A 12887-nucleotide genomic window follows, 5' to 3' on the forward strand; every position below is an offset into this window, starting at 1 on the left:
TATTTCAATTTCTCTCTTTTCAGAAATTTATGGAGATGATGCTCCAGATTGCTAGCAGAGCAATACCAGGAGTTACTTACGGGAAGTAAATAAGAGTACTTTGCTACTGCTTTTGGGTTTTCTTCCCTCATCCATATTAAGTCATAACTTAATTCTTTACATTTCTGTCTCCTATACCGGGCTCTAAGCTGCCAGGACAAGAAAATTGTGTCTTGTTAACCTTTGCAACTCCAGTGTTTGCTGCATAGTATGTGCTTAATATATGTTTACAGGGAGAATGGAAAGAAAAATAGATGATTAATCAAAATACCAACAGTGAGTACCTGTCAAAGTTCAATTACCTTTAACTCCCATTTCCCAGGTATAATAACCAAAAAAAAATTACTCCAGACATTGCTAAATATTCCCTGGGTGAAAGATGAAATTTCCCCTGGTTGAGAACAACTGACCTACAAGAGCTGATTAAAGCATCGAAACGGACAGGGACAGGCTGATGGTGACTAACAGAGATTGGGGCCAAACTGTGGAAGGGTCTTATGTACTACGCTAAAGTGATATTGAATGATTTTGGATATTTTACAGGTAGTCCTAGATTTTTATTCATATAAATTTGTAATATTTCTCCAAATAAACACCTGCTTAATGTAGACATTATGAGCAGTTTAATAGCATGTATATCAGAGACATTAATTTCCAGGAGTGGCCTAAAGATTGCTTGTAGTTTCCAATATACACCTGGCTGTACCATTTCTCCCCAAATCCTGTATAATCCTATTTCTAGAAATTTCTTGGGTACCACCATGGACACCACTCCATTCTGATGCTTTCAGCAAAAAAAAAAAAAAAAAAAGGCACAAAATTAGGTTGAGCCAAGCAAAAATGGCACTCATTTTTAAAAAATAAGTCATTGAATGGATGAGTGCATGAGCCAATTAAATAATTAAACAAAGGGAGGAGAGAAATTAAGAAAGAGAAGAAAAAGTGGTTAAGGAAGAAGTTGGGACACCTGGGTGGCTCAGGTCATGATCCCAGAGTTCTGGGATGAGCCCTGCTCAGCAGGGACTGTGCTTCTCCCTCTGCCCCTCCCACTGCACACGCTCTCTCAAATATATATATATATATATATATATATATATATATATATATATATATATATATATATATATAAAAGGGAAGAAGTCCTCTATCAATAAAGTAATAAAAGAGATTTTCTAATGTAGATAGGACGTTGGTTCTGAAAAACACTAAGCAATGGCATCCTTTTTGGAAAACATAAATATTTTTCCAAGGGGACTACTGAAGGTATTAACACTCAGTAGGGCAAAAAAGTTCTGATATATTGCTGAAAAGTCAGTCTTACTATAGTGTAACCTTGTATTCAATCCTTAAAAATGACTAACAAAAGAAAAAAAAGGCAGTGCTAAATTGGAAACTGCTAATAGTAAATTTAAGGCAAAGGGCAACTTGTATCTGAGTTAGAAAGAACTGATATTATGCCCTGGGGATCAGACTAAATAACGGTGTGTTTTCAGTTTGGCCATCATTCAAGCCAGAGCTTTGCAGTTTGACACTGTGAAGCAACTTCCAGGTAAGGATCAAAGGTAGAAAATACAGTGCAAACAAGTGTCCTGAATTTTAAAGGTAGAATTGCCATGCACATCATTGTCCTGGTGCTATGAAGACACAGCTCAAGGGAGACTTTCTTTTTGAAGGTAGTGGTTGGAACAATTTGATGTCGAATGCTTCTGTTCACCTCAGGAAATTTTGCAAGGGGAAAGAGGGCAACAAAAATAGTCATCCCTGGATACATTTTCTTGAAAAGTTATCTGGTGGTCTTAAGGAACCCAAGGTATCTTCCTGAAAAAAAAAAAGCCTTTTGAATCCTTTGACTCTAGTGAAAGGGTGCTAGTGTTTCCTTTTCTCAACGAGAAAGACGAAAAAATTTTGAAGAACTACATGTAGTACAATGTGTTATATTAAATACAATTTCACACTGGTTTTCTCGTTATTTTTGCTACGAGAGTAATCTTTTCCCCCACTTTTTTATTGTGGTAGAATACACAAAACATAAATATTTGCCATCCTAACCATTATTAAATGTATGGTTCAGTGGTAGTAAATATATTCATATTGGTGTATAACCATCACCATTATTCATTTCCAGGACTCTACCTTGTAAACTGAAATGCTACACCCATTAAACAACCTCCCATTTCCCCAATCCCCAGCAACAAGCATTTTACTTTGTTTCTATGAATTTGACTACTCTAAGCATCTCATAGAAATGGAATCATACAGTATTTTTTTTTTGTATGACTGGGCTATTTCACATAATGTCCTCAAGGTCATTCATATACAGCATGAGTGAGAATTTCCTTCCTTTTTATGGCAGAATAATATTTTACTGTATGCATATACTGCATTTTCCCTAGCACCATTTGCTGAAAAGACTGTCCCTAACCCACTGCGTGGTCTTGGCACCCTTGTCAAAAATCATTTGCCCATATATGTAAGGATTTATTTCTCACCCTGAAATTCTAGTCTTTATGCCAGTACTACACTGTTTTAATTATTGTGGGGCTTTTTCCAAAGATTTTATTTATTTATTTATTTATTTATTTATTTATTTATTTATTTAAGAAAGAGAGAGAGTGAGCACAAGCAGGGTTAGGGGCAGAAGGAGGGAGAAGCAGACTCCCTGCTGAGCAGGGAGCCTGAAGTAGGGCTCCATCCCAGGACCCTGAGATCATGACCTGAGCCGAAGGCAGATGCTTAACCAACTGAGCCACCCAGGTGCCCCTAATTATTGTGGTTTTGTAGCAAGTTTTGAAATCAGAAACTGAGACCTCCAGCACTGTTCTTCTTTTTCAAGATTGTTTTGGCTCTCTGGGGCCCCTTGATATTCCACATAAATTTTAGAAAGGATTTCTCTATTTTTATAAGAAATGTCATTGGAATTTTGATAGGAATTGCATTGAATCTGTAAATCCTCTGGGGGGTGGTATTGACATCCTAATAATAAGTCTTCCATTCCATCAACATTCGATGTATACCCATTTGTTTCTTCTTTAATTTCTTTCAACAATGCTTTGTAATTTTCACTGTACAGATCTTAAATCTCATTGATTTAGTTAAAGCCTAAGTATTTTAATTTTATGCTAGTGTATGTAGATGAGATTATTTTTATAATTTTCTTTTCATATTCTTCATTGTTAGTATATGGAAAGTCAACTGATTTTTCTATGTTGGTTATGTTACATCTTTTGTGTGTCTAAAACCATGAATTCTTTAAACATATCAGTATCTTAAATCATGAAGCAAACAAAAAATACAGTACAAACCATTGTTACAATACTAGCTTTTTAAATAATTACCCACATATCTACCTTTTTTAGATCTTTATTTCTTCATTTGGCTTCCATTCACTGTCTAGTGTCATTTTGTTTCACTCTGGCATGACTCCCTTGAGCATTTTTTTGCAGGGCAGGTCTAGTGGTAATGAACACTTTTAGCTTCTCTTTATCTGAGAATGTCCTAATTTTGCCCTCACTTTTAAAGGACAACTTTGCCAGATCTAGGATTTTGTGTTTTCCTTTGCACTCTGAAAATACTGATCCATTGCCTTCTGGCCTCCAAAGTTTCTGATGAGAAATCTGATAATCTCACTGAGGATCCCTTGCATGTGATGAGTCACTTCACTCTTGCTACTTTCAAAATCTTCTCATCTTTGCCTTTCAGAAGTTTGATTATAATGTGTCTTATGTAGATCTCTTTGAGTTCATCTTGGGGTTTGTTGAATTTCTTGGGTGTTTATATTCACGTCTTTCATCAAATATGGGAAATTACCAGCCATTGTTTCCTCAAATATGCTCTGTCCCCTTCTCTCTTTTCCTTCTGGTACTCCCATAATGTGTGTTATTAATCCACTTGATCATGCCTCACAGCTCCCTTGGGTTCTGTTCAATTTTCTTCAATCTTTCTTTCTGTTTCTTGATTTCCACTGTCCTCTACGCTAGTTTACTGATTCTTTCTTCTGCCTGCTCAAATCTGTCTTTGAATCCCTGAATCCTTTGAACTGAAATGAAATTTTTTCATTTCAATTATTATACTTTCTAGCTCTGGAATTTTTTTTTTTTGCTTTCTTTTTTAGGTTTTCATCCCTTTATCGATATTTCCATTTTGTTCACACATTGTTTTCTTGACTTTCTCCACATCTTCCTTTAGTTCTCTGAGCATCTTTAAAGCAGTTGTTTTAAAGTCTTTGTCTAGTACATCTGTGATCAAGTCTTTTTCAGTGCGAGTTTCTATCGATTTTTTTTTCATTTGAATAAGCCCTACTTTCCCATTTCTTTGCATGCCTTGTGATTTACTTTTATTGAAAACTAGACATTTGAATTCTTATAATGTGATAAGTCTGAAGATCAGTTTCTCCTCATCAGCAGGATTTGCTGTTTTTTGTTATTGGTTTTATTGTTTGGGGTTTTTGTGACTGTTATAGGTTGTCCCTCTGTGCCAAGGTTAAGCCTAAAGTGTAAACTTAAGGTCTTCTCAGGTCTCTTCTGAACCTGCACCTTTTCCTGGGCATGTGCAGTAACTTTCTAATCTTCCCTGTATGCGCAGTTGTTTTTAAATGTCCTAATCTTTATGTTTGGCTCCTAAAAGAGTGAAAAGGAGGAAAATGAGGTTTAAATCTTTCTTTATATCCTTTGGAAGTCACTTGAGCCAGAGCGGGGAGGGGCTTGCAATCACGTGGGGAGGTACAACAATGGCTGCTTGCTTCTTCGTCTGCATCTCTGTGATCAGAAACAATAATCGCACAAATCTCTGGTGTTGGAGAACAATGTGTTTTCCCACCCTGGATACTTCAAACTGTACACAGGTTGCTCCCAGAACACATACACAGTTGCCTCCCATGGAGTCGGGGTGGGAGAATGGGTAGCTGCTACTATACTAAGAACTGAAATTGATGAAAATTAACTGCAATTTACTGCTTAAGCCCACCCCTGGAAGTTGTAAACTTTCAATAGATCCCCAGAGTTCCAAAATAGTTACATCAGACAGATTCAGGCAGTGCAACTGTTATCTAGGTGGGGAGAGAGATTCCTGGTATTTCTTACTCCACCTACTTAAAATCATTCTCGAGTTATCTTTTTATACATATTAAAAAACTTTATTCTTCTTTTATATAAGTATATATATTATACGTGATTAAACACTGTGTCGATGACCCCGCAATAAAGTATTTGTAAATTATTTGTCAAAAGCATGAGTTTGCATATTTTTACAGTCATTTCCTTCTATTTCAATGACCTGTCTACCAGAATTTCTTTTCAAGTGGTTTACTGCTACTTAACCCACATAAAAACAGCTTCTTTTTACACTTCTTTCTCTGTGGCTCCAATTAAACTTTATTTGTAAAATGTGGTTAGTTCTTTTCCTTTTGTCTTCTGACATATTTATCCCAAACAAAAATTCTTATTCAAAGTGGCTGGAAGAGGGCAAATTTCCAGTGCATTCATTTTTATGACACTGTTTCATACTAAGCCTGGGCTCTTTGAGTTTCTCTTTCCAGTTATTATAAGATAATAATTATAGGATAACAATTCACTTCAAAATTCAATTCCTTATTAATGATCTATAATTGGTCTGAAAATATTTTATCATGATAAATATAAATATATAGGAAAAAAGATAGCTCTTCTCAGTAAGCAAAGAGAAATGTAGATGGAGCTTTGGAAGGATAAAAAGAAAATATATGTCCATTACACAAATATTGTGAACTTTGCACATTTGAGCAGATACAACACAGATTAGATAAACTCTGCGGTCCTTTCTGACTAACAGTCTACTATCCTATGATCAATATGCTTGTCTTTCAATGATTTTAAAACACACATCCTGGGATATGCTTGTCTAGTTATGTTAGGGATGGTCAGATCCTGATATATTTATCTATATGTAGGCATTAATGCTTCATTTATCAGGAACGACAGGAAATAAATTTTGTAGACTAAATCATTAAGCAACATTTTCAGGTCAGTACTTTTAATCCCTTTATGTACAAGTATGTTGAGTTTTGTTACAAATTTGCTGTTGAAAATTTTCTATTGTGTATTACCATATATTGATAAAAAGCATAATCTCATCAGGCACACTTACTGAACTATAGCAAAGCATGGCAACTTTAGTAGTTGTGGGGGTGTGGAGCTATTTACCTCTGCACTATCTGACTCCAAACTAATAAGACCTATTAGCTAAATTATATGTATGTTAAATCTATTTAGAAGAACTTGTCTGATTTCCCAAAATTTGTGCTGTCTAGTTCTCTGTTGATTTCTGTCACTCTTTCTTGTCACTGTGTTTGCTGGTAAAGCTGCTTCTTCAGTTTACATAAAATAACTTGGGTAACGACACTAAGGTTCTCTGAGTTAAAATACTTGAGCTAACTGATATTTATTTACAAATCAGGTATTTCTTTCACTTATCCTTTGCTTTACTCTATATTCTAAATTCTGATGTTACTGGTCAAAGAAAGTGAGACTTTAGCATGTTCTTCGATTTCCTCTGACAAATGTGTATTATAGTATGTCTAACATTCACCATTATTAATCATTTTATAATGGCATTTTGAAAGCAAAGCTATGTTGGAGTTTTCAGGAACTTCACTGCATACAATGACGGATGTAGGAGAGAAAGGAGACAATTACTAGATCCCTGGCCATCTTACCAACAAAGAACATACTCCATCAAGTTTCCCTTCTCTCTCTTCCTGCATCAATTTCTTCCTTCTTCTTGATCATGTCCTTGCAATACAAGCATCCTGTTATTCTCCCATCCTAAAAATATCTAATCCCACTATCCCCATCACCAATCTCCCATTTCTTAGTCTCTTTGGAGCAAAATGCCTCTAAAATTGTGTATACTCAATGTTGGCAATTCTTCTATCCCATTCTCCCATTCTTCAATCTGGTTTTTGTCTTCTACCTCTCCACTAAAACTACTCTGTGTAAAGTTGATCAAGGATTTCCATATTGCTAACTCCCATAGTTAATTTAATCTCAGTCCTCATCTTACTCAGCATAGCCTCAGCATTTGACAAATTTAATCTCTCCCTCCTTCTTTACATACTTTCTTAACTTGGATGCAAAAACGTTTTCCTCATTGTTCAGTTATAAGATGAGTAAGTCGAGGGTTCTAATGCACAGCTTGGTGACTATAGTTAACAACACTATATTATATACTTAAAAGTTGCTAAGAGTAGATATTAGAAGTTCTCACCGCATACACAATAAATGGTAACCACGTGAGGTGATGCATATGTTAATTAAGCTTATTGTGGTAATCAGATCACAATATATATGTATACCACATCATTATGTTGTATGCCTTCAAATTATACAATGTTATATATCCATTTATCTTAATAAAGCTGGAGAAAAAAAAGAATCTAGCACAGATCCTGGCATTCAACAAGTACTTGATTAACAAAAAATATTGAGAACTTCTCTTAAAAATCACAGCTATAAAACTAGTGATAAATCAAGCCATAGACTAGAAGATATTTGCAATAAATATATACCACAATAGACTACATTAATTTTCTGTGGCTACCATCATTAATTACCAAAAACCTAGCAGCTTAAACAACACGAAATCATTTCTTAAAGTTCTATAGGTCAGGATTTGGACATGGCTCCCACTGAGCTAAAATCAAGTTATCAGTGAGGATGTGATTCATTCTGGAGGATATAAGGATCCAATTTCTTGTTCATTTGGGTTGTAGACAAAATTCAGTTGCTTGTGGTTGTAGGATCAACATTCACAATTCCTTGTTGATTGTCAGCTGAGAGCCATGTGTAGCTTTTTAAGACTGACACATTCCTTGGCTCATGGACCTCTTATTCTCTTTAAAGACAGCAATGGTGGGTTCAAATCTTTTTTATGTTACCTCTCTGATCCCTTCTTCTGCCTTCCTGTTACACTTTGAAAAACGCATGATTATATTGGACCCACCTTGATAATCCAGCATCTCTCCATCTCAAGCTCCTTTACCTTAATCATATCTACAAAGTCCCTTCTGTCACAAGAACTAACATGTGCCAGGGATTCAAACGTGGACATTTTTGGAGGTCATTAACCTACCTACCACAGATCCATCCATATCTAGAGTACTAAAACTACTTCTATAAATTAATATGAGAAAAAACAATAAAAGATGGACAAAAAGACTTGAACAGGTACATCACAAATAGGACATCTAAATGGCCGTTAACCTTATAAAATGTTCTCAAATTTCTAGCCAATAAAAAAATGAAATTAAAACCACGATGCAATTATACTCCACATTCACCAGAATGACTAAAATGTAAAATAAAGACAGTTCCAAGTACTGGCCAGGACATCGAATAATTAGAATTCAAATCTTGCTGATAGACATGTAAATTGGTATAATCACTTTGGCAAATGCTTTAGCAGTATCCACTAAATTTGAACATAAGCATACTCTGTGACCCAGTAATTCCACTCAAGTATATATGAAATAAAAATCTCCTATATAGATACATTGGAAGATGTACAGAAATGTTCATAAGAAGAGCTATTTATTATATCAAGAAATTGCAACAAATCAAATGTTTATCAATAGGAGAATGGTTAAAGTGTGTCATCATCATACAACGGAATATTAGCCAGTAATAGAATATAGGATCTAGGGGCGCTTGGGTGCCTCAGTCAGTTATGTGTCTGCCTTTGGCTCAGGTCATGATCCTAGGGTCCTGGGATCAAGCCCCACATTGGGCTCCCTGCTCAGCAGGGAGCCTATTCCTCCCTCACCCTCTGTTGCTCCTCCCTCCCCTTGCTTGTGCTTGCTCTCTTAAATAAATAAAATCTTAAAAAAGAAAAAAGAAAAAAGAAAGTAGGATCTACAAATATAATTCACAGATATAATATTAAAATATGCCAGATATGGATACAAGGGTACATAATTAGCGGTGTGGGGTTTTTTTGTGTTTTTGTTTGTTTTGTTTTTTTTACCATAAAACTAGTCTTTGGTGTTAGAAGTCAAAAGAGAGATTTTCTTTGGTGGGAAGCAGTGACTGGGAGGTGGCAGAAGGGAATGATTATAGGTACTAGCAAGAGCTTTTTTCTTGATCTGAATGCTGATTACACCATGAGTTTATTTTGTGAAAATTCAGTGACTTTCTATATGTCCACAACATCAAAAAATAACTATATCACTTCTTTGTTTAAAATCCTGCAATGGTCCCCCATTTTTTAAATAGTAAAACCTAAATGGATTCATGTTCTACATACTCTGGGCCTCTGTTATCTTTCTGCTCTCATCTCTAGCCTTTCCCCTTGCTCACTCTGCTCCAACCATACTCACCTCCTAGTTGTTTCTGATGTCAGTTCATCTCCCACCTGAAAGCTCTCGTGGTTATCTTTTTGGTCTTCCTGAAATGCTCTGCCCATATGTTAATCTTCCTATCCAACTAACCTCATTTAAATCCTTGCTCAAAAATCACCCTTTTGGCAAGCCCCACCCTGACTAATTCCGACACAAGCAAGAACGCTGGTTGTCCTGATGTTCCCTACACTGTTTCCCCCCCCCCCCATAGCATTATCTTCTAACCTATTATATATTTTACTTAAGGTCTTTTATCTAATGTCTCTTTACTCACTACAAACTATCAATTCCATGAAAACAGAGATTTTATATCCCAAGGATGTTGTGCCTAATATGAGTTGAATGAAGTGAATGAATTAATCAAACAGTTCAGTCTGAGATGTATTTCTTTGTTTATTGATTAGTAGAGCTCTCAGAGATAAATGATAGGGTCTACCTCAAAACACTTTCCATAGCTAGCTGTTTACCAAAGGAAACAGACCAGAATTATCATCTGGGTAGTTTCTATCATTGAACAACAAACAGCCTGACCAATTATTAGGTATATGTGTATAAGAAAAGAATAACAGTATTTGTCATTGCACAAAAGAGTTAAATAGCAGGCCTGACAGCCATCCTTAGAAAGGCCTGTTTACAAGGTTGGCTCTTGGCTGATATCTGGGAACATCAATTTCAGGAGTGTCCTCAGTGTTCCCTAACCAATAATGGTGGTTTTTCTTGCAGATTATATAAATAATGTGGTTTATTCTAAATGCTTACCTACCTCCTGGGAGTCTGAAATTTTGGTATATGCTAGACAGAGGGTACCTACAACCAATCCCCAGTAAAAATCCTGGGCCCAAAGTCTCTACTTTCCTCACAGACAACATTTTACAAATGCTGTCACAATGTGATGAAAATGCTGGAGAAATTAAGCATGTCTTATGTGACATTATGGGGACAGAACTCCTCAAAGTTTGTAGCTCAAAGTTTGTCCCACATGCCTTTGCCTTTGCTAATTTTTCCTTGTATCCTTTCGTTGAATAAATCTTACCATGAGCAAAACTATATGCTGAGTCCTATGAGTCTTCCTTGTATGTTGCCAAATCTGAGGGCATTTATGGGAACCCTTGACACACTCATCATACACAAATAAGGTAGTAGAAAATTTTCTCTTTTCTACATTCTCATTTTATACAGCGGCTCAGAAAACAAAATGTCTAGGTTGTAAAGGAATGCGGATATTGTGACACACAGACTTATTCATTAGGGAGATGCTATAGTTACTACTAGGTCAGAACTTGGCCATTGAGAATACAAAGAATGTAAACTTGGTTTGAATGTCCTTGGTCCCACATACCTCTAAAAATTAAAAAAAATATGAAAAAAAATATATATTCATGCAGACAAATAGATACTATCTGAGCTGCTTCTGATCATCTGTACTAGGTGCCCACACAGACCAGGAATGTGCCATGCATAGTCACGTCTGGAAGGATCCGAGGCAACGTGGAGAACGCTGTCCAGACCACAGGAGACAGCAGCTGTCCAGAGATGGCTAACTATGACCATGTAGGGAATGGAGCCCAACGTGGTCAGTGCTTTGAATTTCTAAGTCAGAAAAGCACTTTTAAGTAAAGTTTCTAATATTTAAACCTTGGCAACAGACTAAAACAGTTTTTAAAGTAGCCAAACAAAACACATTCTATGTGGTCCACTAGTTCTGAATCTCTCATGTCTGACATGAAAATTTATGAATGTATGTATTTAATTCATATCCTAAGCCTCCAACAAAAAAATATAAGCCAAACTCCAACATAGAAATACTACAAAAATCTGCAATCATTAGACAAAATAACTATAGCTCTTGCTTAGCAGTGATTTGCTTTCAGATAATGCAATTAGAAAAGTTTCATGAAAAACAGCAAAAAAAAGTTTCGAAGCTGATATCACTGGAGTAATTTGAGTGAATTAACAGGACCAGAGTATTTATTATTTTATCTCCTAGAATGGCAACATTCACTTTCACACAGATGCCAAATACTAATGTCTGTATTTCTTTAGCCCAGGACACAAATATACAAGTAGTTAGGTCCTCAGCAGAAGAGCTGACCTGTCATCATTAATCCAACCCACCCTCATCTCCAGGATGAGCAGCATTAAAGTTACCACACAGCTAAAGATCTGGTCTCACCAGGATTGTGATAACGCACTCAACCATTCTAAGGCTGTCAGGTGTTTTAACTATAGATTTAAGACAACCATTTTGCCCCCTTCTCTTACCATTTGCCTTTTGTCCAGGTTATTGATTTGCTCTCCAAATCAATCCAAGAAAAAATACACCTTTGTAGAATGTTTATTATCTTTTCAGTAGGCGCCTAGTGGAAGTCTGAATTCCCTAAACTGGACTGGTCCAAGTGTGATCCTACAATCTTGTCCATTTTTAATGTGATGTGATTCTAAATGGACCATTTATCTGCTTGTCCAGAAAAAGCTGAGGAGGTAGAAAAGCAACATAATCAGAAGTAAAAATGCTCATGTCATTATCCCAAATACACATGTTGATGATAACTATTCTGGGAAGCTTATTTTGTTCTCCCTCCTTGTTTTCAAGGTTGTAACTCAATGACAGACTCTCCTTACTAAAAATAAGCCATTTGTCTTCCAGAAATTCACTGAAGATGTCCCAGATTTGTGTGAGGCCATATATCTCGCAGTACAAAAATCTCTGAGTTGACTTCTTCAGAAGTTCTAGGGGAAGCTAAAATGCTCAAACAACTCCATCTTGTGCACAGGTCTGTATATACACATTCAATATACTACTCATAATATGGATCCTAATTCAAGAATAGAGGATATTTTCTATATTACAAGTTGTGGTACTAATTTTAAAACTATCATTTAATTTCTATTAATTTTCTTTTAAAATATATACTTTTTTCCATAATATTGATAGGGTTAAGAATGAATTTTTAGAAAATAAAAATCAAAGATACATTTGACCATCCTTTCTTCAGAAAAATAGTTCAGCATCCTCTTTTTGTTTTGTTTTATGGGTTTGGTTTTTTGTTTTTGTTTTTTGGTTTTTGTGTGTGGGTTTTTTTTTTTTTTTTTTTTTTTTTTTTTTTTTGGTTTTTGTTGTTTTGTTTTTTGAGTAGGAGATCTATTCATTTGGACCTAAGAATGAGGCCTTGAGCTGGGTCAAGTTGACTGAGCCTTAGGAGGCCACAGTTTTATTTCAGGATATTCAAGGCATTGTCATTCATTACAGAAGTAACCGGAATAGGTAATGGTCTAGGTTAGGGGCACCAGGAAAACTCTGTCCAGAGATTCATTCTATGACATATTGCCTCTGATTGCTTTTGCGAGAAATTCTACAAGTCAGTGATCCTTGGCGTTATTGGGCATTTCCCTCCATTTTGTGTCCTACTGAAAAACACAAATACCCCTGCAAGAGTAACAGATCAAGTGCCTCACACCATCATCTAAACAGTGCTATCCC

This window comes from Ursus americanus, chromosome 11, assembly GCF_024610735.1.
Source record: "Ursus americanus isolate L20-20 chromosome 11, mUrsAme1.1.p, whole genome shotgun sequence".
Classification (NCBI taxonomy): domain Eukaryota; kingdom Metazoa; phylum Chordata; class Mammalia; order Carnivora; family Ursidae; genus Ursus; species Ursus americanus.